Consider the following 12,039-nt stretch of genomic DNA (forward strand, 5'->3'; position numbering starts at 1 on the left):
CAAACAAACCAAGGACTATGGCAGTGTGATTCCATCAGCTGCCAGTGGCTCTTGTTTCATTTACTATGTTTTTGTTTCTTCTTTTAAGATGATACCAAGACCTCTTAGCCCAAATGTGATACTTCTAGGTTTAGAATGTGGTAGTCATTGCAGATGAACATGCCCTTAAGAATGGATAACTCACAGTGTTGTGTTTTGTTTTTTCTTGTGGCTCCATGCAATGATGCCAACCAATCTGTGCAAACTTTGAGGTAAAATGAAAACTTCTGCTCCAAAACTCAACCTCCATTTCCTATAGTCTTTCTTGGGTGTTGCTGTTTTGCTCATGATTCAGGAAGCGATCTCTGAGAAAGTGCCAGAAGGGCCAGGGCATGTATTCTTAGACCCCAGAAAAAAAAGAAGACAGAGTTGGTAGCCTCAACAGAGGTCTGAGAGCACTGTCTTCCTGCAACCATGTGCAACTTCAAAAGGAATCATTTCAACTTAAGAGTTCACTTGGCTGCTCTGTACTGAAGTGAATTATTTCAGCTGCTCCGTTTTTGAAGTTACTCTATCAGAATTTTAAATCCTTTCCATACATCCCCTAAGGGCGCACGAGCTGAACCAAGCCTCCTTTCTGTTTTATGATGTCTAGGCTGACTGGAGTTCACAGCAAAAAATAACTTCCGAACATCAATCAAGCTGGGTCTGTCTGCTCTTTTATTCAACACCCTTCCTTTTCATTGTGATAATACACTCTTTGTCACATTTCAAGCATGACATCCAATACGAATCATTCGTTTAGAAAAACTTCATGTGAAATGCAAACCTTATCAAATGTAGAAAAATTATTAGAAACCGTGAAGGGAAGAATGAAAGAGGACAGTATAGATTCAGCGGGAACAGTCTTTTATTGTACTTGAGGAAATAAAACACAATTTCATAATGTGTTTGGGGAGCACTGGTATTCTACCTGATGCACAAGCCTTAAGAACACCTTCATCCAGTTGGGGGAGAGGGGGGAGAGGGCATTACCAAAGTGCTCTGCGTGAAGTTGGAAAAGGCTAAGGAGTTCATAAATATCGAGAATTTTCTAGGTGTTTCATAAAATTCCTGATCTAGCATTTGCACTAACTCAAAAATAAACTAGTTCCTTCTAGAAACAAAGTGTGTACCCACCTGCAGGCTACAACCAATTCGTGAGTTTTGAAATAAATTTAGAAGCCTTTGCTCATGGTAGAAGGAAAGAAACAGCAACAGCAAAGAGCAGAAGAGTCTTGGAAGAATACAGGAAAGCCAAAGTATTTTATTTTATTTTTTTGTCATTCAGTTAGGGAAACCTCTGTGCTTCACAGCCAAGTAAATGCATCGCATCCTATTTACCATATTGAAATGTTTGAAAACTGCACCATGCATTAACATTACCATGCAAGTGTGTAACAATCCAGAGGTAGGTGACAAAACAGTTCTCACAACTTGTCCCCCTATTTTCAGAAGGTCATGGCATCCTATTTACCATGAAATGTTTGAAAACTGCACCATGCATTGACATTACCATAAAATCAGGTAACAAGCCAGAGGTTGGCGATGAAACAGTTCTCACAACTTGCACAGTAATGTAATTAAAAAGCTTGCCTGCAGTTGCATTAGGAAATCAGAGAAACACGGACATAGCAGGCATTTTCAGAAACAAAGTAGTCAAAAACCATGACATTTCACTTTTATTTTAGGTAACGAATCTCTGGTTGTTAAAAGTAGAAATATTCCAGATGCATCTAAGAGGAGAAGAGGAAAGCATAGGAGAAAAAAAAAGTAAATGAATAAATACAGCCAAGAGTAATTTTATGAAACTAAAATTAAATGATAGAAAATGAGATTATAGGCTCTCTAAAAAACCAGATGATGTGCATGGTTTAATTGTTATCAGTCCACATATGAATCTTGACAAATGGAAAAGAACTGTCCCACTTAAAAGACATTAAAATATTTATTTATAGATAGTTGTGAAAGGAGAAAACAGGCGATAGTAAGTAAGAGAAGAGTAGTTCGCCAAGAAAGCAAAACTCATTTAAGTCATTTCATAGCTAAGGCTTGGGAGGTGGCTGAGACGCCTGCATCCTTTCCCATACTTGACTGGGGTGCACATGTGGCCCAAACAAGCAAGCAGCCACACAGGTAGTCCTCATCTGAGGCACTTTCACCCCTGTGACCTGTGGCACAAAGGGAAGAGCCCAGGCTGGAAGTAGCATGCAGTTAGGCACACAGGCCAGCTCTGCAGATCCATCAGGAGCAAGTGAGTCTAGACTAAAAACTAATTAAGCCTAGATCATTGTTTTTTTATTAGAGCCTAAAGATATTGGTCAATTTCTACCTACCAAGCTACATTTCCCATTCCTCTTTAGCCCTAAATCTCTATCTTTCAAGCTAAACAGTTCCTGTTTGTAGTTTTCTTAAAATTTTAAACATTATTTCTCCTGAAATAATAATGTTTTAAAAACAAATATGGCCAATTAGCCAAAAAAAGTATTATTTATTTTCTGAAATGAATGAATTATAAATAAAATAAAAACAACCTATTCATCCTAATTACTGCCTGAAGTCATGAAGAACCCCATGTGGAGAAGTCCAACCTAGTGGTTTCAGAAAGAGAAGCCTTTATTAGAAAATTGTAGTTTGGTTTAACACATGGTCCAAAACAGTTTGTTGGGACTGTACCCTGTGGTACGAAAAGCCAAAATTAAAAATGGATAGGAAATATGAGAATAGAAGGCACACTTGCACACTCAAAGAGAAAATATTTTCATGATTTTAGACTGCGCCTTGCTTCCCTAGCCCCAGTGTCAAAAGACCAAAAGTATTTGTTCTTTCTAAAGCAGAAAAAAACTTCTAAGAATAATAATCCATTGTGCACTGAGGGAAAAAGATGTACTATGGAGTGGGGACAAATAATCTCAATTTATAAATTTGATGAGTCCAGTGCTCAGAATATGTAAAGAAAACTTGAGACTCAACAATAAAGAGACAAATAATATAACTGTAACTGGGCAAAGGATTTGAATGGAAAATTTTCCATTAGAGAAAATGTCATGGAGGAGCCTATGTAAAACTGACAGTAAGTCTAACTGATATTTACATGTAGAAAAATGCAAAGAGATCACACTTATCACCCTGCACAAAATTAAAGTCCAAGTGGATCAAAGACCACAACATAAAACCAGACACACTAAACTTGTTAGAAGAAAAAATAGGGAAGAGCCTTGAACTCATTGGCATAGTTGACAACTTCCTGAGCAGAACACCAACAGCACAGGCTCTGATATCAACAATCAATAAACAGGACCTCATGAAACTGAAGAGCTTCTGTAAAGCAAAGGACACTGTCATCAGAACAAAATGACAGCCTAAAGACTGGGAAAGGGTCTTCACCAACCCTATATCTGACAAAGGGCTAATACCCAGAATATGTAAAGAACTCATGAAGTTAAACAGCAATAAATCAAGTAATACAATTAAAAAATGGGGTACAGGTATAAACAGGGAATTCTCAATTGAAGAATACCAAATGGCAGAGAAACACTTAAAGAAATGCTCAATGTCCTTAGGTCACCAGGGAAATGCAAATCAAAACAACCCTGAGATTTCACCTTACACCCATCAGAATGGCTAAAATAAAAAACTCAAGTGACAACATATGCTGAAGAAGTTGTGGAGAAAGGGGAACCCTCCTCCACTGTTTTTGGGAATGTAAATTTGTACAACCACTTTGGAAATCAATCTGACCCTTTCTCAGACAATTAGGAACAGTGCTACCTCAAAATTCACCTATACCACTCATAGGCATATATCCAAAAGATGCTCAAGTAAACAACAAGGACATTTGCTCAACCATGTTTGTAGCAGCTTTATTAGTAATAGCCAGAACCTGGAAACAACCACAAGTCCCTCAGTTGAGGAATGGATATAGAAATTGTGGTACATTTACACAATGGAATACTACTCAACAATTAAAAACAAAGAAATCATGAAATTTTCAGGCAAATGGTCGGAACCAAAAAAGATCATCCTGATTGAGGTATCCTAGAAGCAGTGGTATATACTCACTTTTAAGTGGATGTTAGACATATAATATAGGATAATCATACTAAAATCTGTACACATAAAGAAGCTAAGCAAGAAGGAGGACCTTGGGTAACATGCTCAATCCTCATTCAGAAAGGAAAATGGAATAGACCTTAGAAGAGGGAGAAAGCAGGAAACAGGACAGAAGCCTACCACAGAGGCCTCTGAAAGACTCTACCCATAAGGGTATTAAAGCAGATGCCGAGACTCATAGCCAAACTTTGTGCAGAGTGCACGTAATCTTATGAAAGAAGGGGGACATAGAAAGACCTGGAGGAGACAGGAGCTCCACAAGGAGAGCGACAGAACCAAAAACTCTTGGCCCAGGGGTCTTTTCTGAAACTGATACTCTAACAAGTATCTAACATTCATGGATATAACCTTGAACCCCTGCATAGATATAGCCCATGGCAGCTCAGTGTCCAAGTTAGTTCCCTAGTAAGGGGAACAATGACTATCTCTGACTTGAACTGAGTAGTTGGTTCTTTGATCACCTTCCCCCTGAAGAGGGAAGCAGCCTTACCAGGCCACAGAGGAAGACAATGCAGACAGTCCTGATAAGACCTGATAGGCCAGAGTCAGATGGAAGGGGAGGAGGACCTCCCTTATCAGTGGACTGGGAGAGGGGCATGGGAGAGAAGAGGGAGAGAGGGCGGGATTGGGAGGGAATGAGGGGGGGGGGGCTACATCTGGGATGTAAAGTAAATAAATTATAATAAATAAAAATAAAAAAAATAAAAAAACTACAATGAGATACTGCTCAAATCAATTACAGTCAATCTGTATTTGCTTGGGTCCAATGAAACTACTAAGTAAGGGAGCTAGGTAAATGGATCAGATGTTAAAATATTTGATACACAAGCATGAAGACCTATGTTTGTGTCTCTGGCACCATGTAAGGTGTGAATTCACATATAACCACCATTCCAGGGAAGGCAGAAATGGGCAGACCCCTAAAGGTGGCTGACCAGGTTAGTTTGATGGAATTGGTGTATTATAAGTTCATTGAGAAACCCTTGTTTTATAAATAACATCAAGAGCCTCCACATGTATGTAAGCACCTGAAAAGGCATGAGCACATATTAGAACATTTACACATATGAAGTACATACTACATACATACTCTACACAATTAATATAGTGAGATTCTATTTATCTTTATATACTAATTGTCATTTCCTTAAGCCATTTTTACAATGAAAGCAGGACTTTTTGAAAGTCTGTATCACATTCCCCGTTAAGAACATTTCTCACTGATATATTTGGCTTCTTCCTCGTAGAATGTTAATGCTCAGAATGGATGGTATCAAAATCAGAGGTGCGAGGTCTTTCTATACTCTCCCATAGACTTAATCATGTCTCTACTATCGCTAGAAAGGGGCATAAATTAGAAATTTGAAAATGCCCAGGTTGTAGGACATGTGTACACACATTCCATCACTTGATCCCAGTCATCAGTTGGTGTCTATGATTGTTTCTGGTTTCTGTAGACTGGCCCTTTCCCTCCTCCCCTTTCATAATGTGCCACCGAGGAATGTATGGATCATTTTATTTACTGTGTCTTGGCTAAAAATATATCCTATTGTATTGGCATTGAATCACACATGATTGGTGCCAAGACATTTATTTTAGCTGCTTAACAATTACTTCTAATAAATGAAAACACTATTACCATACAGATAAAAATGTGTCTTTCCTTTCGTTGAAATGTTCACATTGAAATGCATCTGTGATATGATTCATAGAATTTCTAATGAAATAGATTTTTAAAAGGTCTTATTTTCAAATCCACATTCTAAGATATTCTAACTTATCACCATCATCTCTAGGAGAGAACATCAACCGACCAAATCATACTTTCCAATATTAACTAACAATGAAGGAGACCAATGAAGTTATGCATAATGAAAAGTCAAGAAGCTACATTTTATTTGTGACATAACTAATAAGTGCAGAAATGTAGAAACCTAAGCAGAGATCTAGGCTACACTGCCTCTATGGTTAACACAACATTTCTGTAGTACGCAGGGCACTGAAAAGCCAATTTTAAATAAGAAAATTTAAATAGGAAAACATGAATATTAGATGTAAGTCTTATTCAAATTGTACAATCACTTTGTCAATGCATCTCATTTTTTTTAAATTGTTGTTTCTCTTCTGTTTCTCTTCTAGAGTACACACCTATCACTTATGTCCTGTTGGGGTGACTATAATTGTACTGTTTGCACTTGTGTGACAAAACTGGCAGGGAAAAGTGTTCTATCATACCTCTTCATACAATGCTATACAGTATTCAAAAACTAGCAGGAGAGATAATATTAACTAAAGGACTGAAAGAAGCAGAGCATAAGTCACTGTAAGCAGAAAAACCTGAATGGTCAGTCGATCCCCAACTTTGCTTCTGAAACCTCTGAATTTGCCTTTCCTCTCACGTATAAAATAGTTTGCTTATAATCAATCGTGTTTTCACAAACTTGAGAAGAAGGTTTAATTCTATTGGTTACATAAAAATAAGAACAAATATGTTTAAATGGCATGATAGGTATGTAAACCAAATGAGAAAGAAATCTGTCATTATGTTTTATCTTATTGTTAATGTATTTTTTTAGATGAGAGCAGAGATTCCCATCTGCTTTATTAAATATTTCCATCATCTAAAACAGCTGGAACAGAGTAGGCACTCAACACTGTAGGTCTACTTAATGAGTTCATATTTAACCCGTATACTATTTGTCCTTTTGACCAAAACTAAAACAAAAATATGCAGCTGATAAACAACATTTTTTAATTTTGTGCATTGCTTTATTAAACAATTGCCTAAAAGCAGCTAGAAGTCAGCTTTTCATAAACACATGGGACGCTCAAAGGCAGGCATAAATCACTTCCAGCAGAGTACCAGTTACTCTAACAAGGAAGGAGGACTGAGATCCTTCCTCATGATTTATCCATATTTTCGTGTTACAGCAGACTATGACCTCAAAGCAGCATGTGTGGATTGACAAAATCTAGTGAAATCTGGAACCTCTAAATCTATATTCCATCTTTTCGCAAATGTACATGCCTTTTCTGTGACCTTAACTACGATTGCACAAGAGAGGTACAATGAGGGTCGCTAAACTTTTTCAAAAGTGTTTTGAAAGAAGTATTGGAAAGTATTTGAAAGAAGACTTCAGTGAAATAATTATAATAGTACACAGATGCCTTGAGAAAGGGAGACATCTTTATTTAAAGCAGTATTGGGGAACGTGTTAGTACGTGTACCCATGCACCAATAACACTTCAAAGGGGGTTTAATGTTATACTTTTAAAAAAGTGTGAGGCTGATATTTCATTTCAGCTGACTTGTATACCTCCCCAATAAATCAAAGCAGTTGTCTTAGATTTGAAGTGCATGCCTGTTTGAGTGCATACGTGCATAAGTGCTCATGTTCTTATGCTTGTATGTGTGCGCGTGTGTATGTGCACATACGTGTGTGTGTGTGTGTGTGTGTGTGTGTGTGTGTGTAGGCTGTTGCCTATTCCTAGCTCTCTTCCTCAGTCCTCTGCCTTTTTGTTTTTGAGACAAGCTCTCTCAATGTCAAGCAAGCTGGGCTGGAGCCAGAGTGCCTCTAGAGATTTGCTTATCTATGTTCTGCTAGAAGGGGGATTGTGTGTAGTCACCTCATTTCCAGGTTTGTTTGTTTGTTTTTGACACAAATTTCTTGGTTTTTGTTTTTGTGCTTGCATGTTTTCTAAACAGAGAAAGGAAGAAAGGGTGAGTGTAGAGTTGGGTGAGTGGGAGGTGGGGGAGGATCTTATCATGATCAGAATATATTGTATAAAAATAATATTTTTTTTTCAAAAACAAAAAATTCTACTCTTTCATCTTGGGTCTAGAAAGCAACTAAATTCTTCGTAATTGCAAGGCAGGCACTATCTCATTTCTACACATTCCTTCCAAGGTCCTAAATCAGATGGTTTATACCTTATAATTTTGCATTACTTTTTACTAAATATCAATTGCAAAAACAATTGTCCAGTCCTGATTTGGGGCTCCATGACTCCTGAATCCTTAAAAAACGTGCCACTTCTTTTGAAGTAAGCAATCAGCAAAGACCCTCAAACAACTGTTTAAACCTAGCCTTGACTGGCCTAGTTTTTCACCCTCCAGGCAGCCAAAACATTGTCTGGAACTATTATTAGCTCTCCTGGACTCCTTTGTCTCCTTGGATGCCATCTTTTGGACTTCTGTTCTCAGCCTGCCCAACAGCTAGGCCGGCTGGACAGACTGAATCAATTGCCAGTTGCAAGTCACCTGGCCACTCCGTATTTGTAGGTCATAGTTGGCCTGGGGTCGTTTGGAGGACATTTGTAACAAGTTGCCACTTCATGGTCTTTGCTAGAATCCAGAAGAAGAACACTCTGACAATGATGTGGCTTGGTGACCTCCAATCCAGCCTCTGATTTTCTTATCCACTCTAATACAAATAACCATAATTTCTTGTCTTGTGGGTAATTTTCTTTTTCTACCTACCTGGAATCAGAAACATCTCTATTTCCCTCTATCTTCTCTTCCCCAGAAAGCTTAATTATCTTGCTGCCATTAATGTTTCTGAAAGAAAGTTCTACTTCAAATTTATTACCTGAGCCACTCACTTATCTCATAAATGCCATTTTGAAAGAGGACTCGTTCTTACTATTCTCACAGAATTTAGAGTTTATCTCTGTAGAGAGGAGTATGTTTTTTTTTTTTTTTGTATGATCCTCCAAGAAGGAGAAAAAAAATAAGACCTCATCACCTAAATTATTCCATTACATCAAAGGCTGACAGTTCAATTCTCTGCAGAGAGATGTAAGGTCAAGCTACACAAGGCAAAGCAGCAAATTTCAGCATAACATAATTTGGTGAGGACGGAGGAAGGAAATGTAGCAGATCATTCCAGCAGCTTCCATGGGGACAAAATAGTTGCCCTGCAGATACCCTGAAGTGGGGGAGGGGGACTCTCATACACGAACATAAATTAGTTCAGGCACTTAAGGATATGATTGTCTGATAGATGTCAGAATTATTTATTTTGAAACTAAAGTCAGTAAGTAAAAGTTATGGAACTTAAGAATTACATCCAAGACAGCAAAACAGGTAAGAGAAACAATTAACTTGGGTAAATGGGTCAATATAGCCTTCTGAATGAAGAGAAAGACCAAACTCACAGGTAGAGCCCCTGAGTGTGAATGTAATTACACCTATTTTTTTCCCCATTTGGAATACTGATATATTCTGTATTAAATAACAGATAGTAATTTCAACAGTGTCTAACTTTTAAGGTAGATGTCGAAGTCATTCATTAAATGTGATGGTATGTGAATACCTGGCACCTGACCCAGCATCCTGTGTTTAAACCATGGATAACATACTAATGCACACAGGAAACAAGTCTGATTTACACTGTAAACTTTATCGCATGACAATGAGAATGTGGTGCTATGCTTGAAACAAAAAGTGAAAAAGATTTACCACTTTATCATCTCTCATACCTCTTTTCTTCAAAACACACCTTTGAAGAATTAATTCTTTTATATCACCAATACTCATTATCTTCATTGGCCTTCCCTTAGATTTTGCTATCACCTTTTTCATGTTTCTGCCTTAAAACCCACCTCTATCGTAAGAATTCCCGATAGCATCTGATCCTCTGTGCCTGGTGGGAAAGTGGGTGCATGTTTTGGAAAAGAAATTCTGAGTTCTGCTGAGACTTGACGAAAGTTGCTGAGTTATTTAATTTGCAAGCAAAATATTCCCATCTACTTTGAGAGGCTTAATTGACAGTCCCACCATCAGCTTCAGCGAAATACAATTCTTCTCTCTTTTTCTGAAAAACTTTCCTCTTATAGTTGTTTGCTGTTTATCACCAGGTGACAAGATTATGCACTTATGTGGGGAAGTATTTTAACTACAGTGCCATTTGTGGCATATGGCTGCCTGGGGCAGTTGGAAACATCTCCACTAATGCCTCTGAGAAAGAAAATGATCAGTCAATCTCCCCAGAAAAGCTATAGAGACAAAAATCAATCACTGTTAAAGAGCAAAGAAAAATATCATGTACCATAAATAAACACTGGCAGTGCTATATTAAAAAGAAGTGCATATTTATTTTTTAGATTTATAAGGCATCATCCCTCCAAAGAACCTACACTAAGCATGTGCACTTAGGGCAAAGACATGTTAATCACAAAATATTCAAAAATTCAAAGCAGAAAATAATAAAAATAGACTGTTATGTTTAAAAACCTCTGCAGAGGTGATGAGGCAGACTTGGGAGGCATACATAGTTGGCACTTAAGTACATTTCATTACCTCACACTGTGTGTGAGTATGCATTTTAATAAGATCACCGAAGACTCGGAAATGTTTTGAAAATTGGCTCCAGTCCACAAATCTTTAAAATTTATGGTCTTACTCACTTTGCTGTAGGAATCCTGGTGTCAGTTCAACTTTCTAGGTGTTTGTTCTTCTCCAGAGGATACAGATTTCAATTTCAGCAAAGTTCGACCTGCCTCAAGACAAACTTCCATGTCTAACACCTTGTAAATCATAACTCAGCTCTGAAAAATATTTTTCAGGTTCACCCCTCTGTGCTTCCTTAATTTCAAACAACAACAGCACCCGGTCTTCTAATTTCTTTCCTGTTGGTTAAGGTAAATGTTAAGTCCTCAAACTTGTCTTTGTAATTTAAGTATGTTAAAAACAGAAACAAACAGAACCAACAAATGCTTCAACATCAACTGGGAGAATTACATGACATGGGAAATTGTCCATTAAATAACCAGCATGAGGGAGGGGAGGGAAAGAAATGAAATGTATGTGTGCATGTCCACCTTTGTGAACAGGTGAAAATGTTAATATAAATTCCCCCCTCATTACTCAACATCTAGATTTAGTTTCTCTTGTCAATTATTAATAAACAAGGGATAAAAATTGAAAGAGCATTACTTTCAGCAAGAGCCTTCTTTTTCCCATTTAGAATTATCCAGAAATGGGTAACACTTATGCAGAGAAGCTGGGAATTCAGACTGACCTGTTCCATCAGTGACAGGCTGTAGTAGAAGAGGCATTTAATCAAGCTGTGATAAAAATCTACCCTCCAAAAGCTTCTCTGAGCAGATTCTCCCATTCATGACCTTCCTACAATTAGCATTCTGCCAAGCTAAAGAAGAACAAGAGTGAGGTTGTGGAGACAATAAGTCATTCTGGGTGAGCATTGCTGCCCTAAAAATAGACACTTTGCAAGTTGCCTACAGAGACTCTAAAAAGAGTGGTCAACTGTTGTTCATGGGAGAAGAAAAGGGCAAACTGTAATTTCTTTCCCTTGCTTTAAAATAGGGTTTTTAAAAATGTTGACATTCTCTTGGTTTTGTATGTAAATACCTACTACTGAAACTATTCTCACAAAATAGAATAGAATTGAAGAACCATATAAAAATCTACACACCTATAGAAATCTGATTTTTTAACAAAAAAGCCAAGAGAAGACAGCATCTTTAACAAGTGGTGTTGGTCGTTGGAAGGTTATATGTAGAAGAATGCAAATACATCCTTTTTTTTTTTGTCATCCTGCACCAAACTTAACTCCAAGTGGATCAAGATCCTCAACATAAGACCAGATATACTGAATAAGAGAGAAAAGAGGTAGAGAGTAATCTTGAACTCACCATCACAAGAAAGCACTATCTGTACAGAACACTGATAGTACAGACGCTAACAGCGGTTTATAAATTGAGCCTCATGAAAGCTTCTGTAAAACAAAAGACACCAAGTTTTGGGTAAAATGGCCACCTACAAAATAGAAAAAGATTTTTACCAATTACACATCTCATAATGGTGTTAAGTATCTAAACTATTAAAAACAAAACTAAAAAGAACTAAACATCAAGAAAACAAATAACTCAATTAAAATATTACTC

General features: G+C 37.4%; 1 protein-coding gene across 6 annotated transcripts in view; it reads right to left on the reverse strand.

Annotated features, from left to right (window-relative positions):
- Positions 1–12,039, reverse strand: part of LOC110558588 (EGF-like and EMI domain-containing protein 1) — a 684,695-nt gene that overhangs the window by 411,339 nt on the left and 261,317 nt on the right. The gene's annotated exons all lie outside the window — the stretch shown is intronic.

Source organism: Meriones unguiculatus, chromosome 2, assembly GCF_030254825.1.
Source record: "Meriones unguiculatus strain TT.TT164.6M chromosome 2, Bangor_MerUng_6.1, whole genome shotgun sequence".
In the NCBI taxonomy this organism is placed as follows: Eukaryota; Metazoa; Chordata; class Mammalia; order Rodentia; family Muridae; genus Meriones; species Meriones unguiculatus.